This window comes from Octopus bimaculoides, chromosome 24, assembly GCF_001194135.2.
Source record: "Octopus bimaculoides isolate UCB-OBI-ISO-001 chromosome 24, ASM119413v2, whole genome shotgun sequence".
NCBI lineage: Eukaryota > Metazoa > Mollusca > Cephalopoda > Octopoda > Octopodidae > Octopus > Octopus bimaculoides.
This window is the reverse complement of record NC_069004.1, coordinates 25,595,577-25,596,387: the sequence shown is the minus strand read 5'-3', so window position 1 is coordinate 25,596,387 and position 811 is coordinate 25,595,577. Positions and strand designations below refer to the sequence as shown.

General features: G+C 36.1%; 1 protein-coding gene across 12 annotated transcripts in view; it reads left to right on the top strand.

The window, feature by feature from the left end:
- The window catches only part of LOC106871506 (uncharacterized), an 84,238-nt gene that overhangs the window by 58,539 nt on the left and 24,888 nt on the right, over nt 1–811 (top strand). The gene's annotated exons all lie outside the window — the stretch shown is intronic.

Genomic DNA, 811 nt, shown 5'->3' with positions numbered 1-811 from the left:
ACTGCAACAGATTCTTCGCAAAGTACTTCGGTACATATTTCCCTTAATATTCATGTGAAATCTACTAATTTGCTATGTATGTATGTATGTATGTATGCATGTATGTATGCATGTATATGAATGCAGGTACGTATGTTTTTATGTATGCATGTACGTATGCACGTATATATGTATCTATCCGCACACACGTATATAAATGTGCCCGGATTCTCCACATGATAATATTTTAAAGGTGGTGCCCCAGCATGGCCGCAGTCAAATGACTGAAACGAGTAAAAGAGTAAAAGAGTAAAAGAGTATATATGCATATACATATATATACACATATGCATACATGAACACGCACACACACATGCAAATACATACACACATACACACACACACACAAACATACACGAGGTGACCCCGAAAATGTTTGCACATGTTTAACTTTATATTCAGTGTTTATTAAAGGACATTTATTTTCCGAATTTTATAGAATCTACAGACAGAATATTGTTTTTTTTTTTTTGAACCTGTCTATCTTTTTCGAAATCGATATCCATTGCCGTCGAGGCGAAACTTTGAAACACACACAATATGAAACACACACTCAATATGCGATGTCTTGTTCTTAAAGAACTGAGAGCCAAGACAAAGTCTTGAAGTGATATGCCTGACAATTTGTATAAGTCCACTCTGGACTTATCTGTAGGCCGTGGGCTGGATTGAATTTTACAACAGACAGACATCAAAACTGAAACAAAAAAACATATTTTTTCAGACCCTCTCACACAAGCACACACACACACACACACACACACACACACAC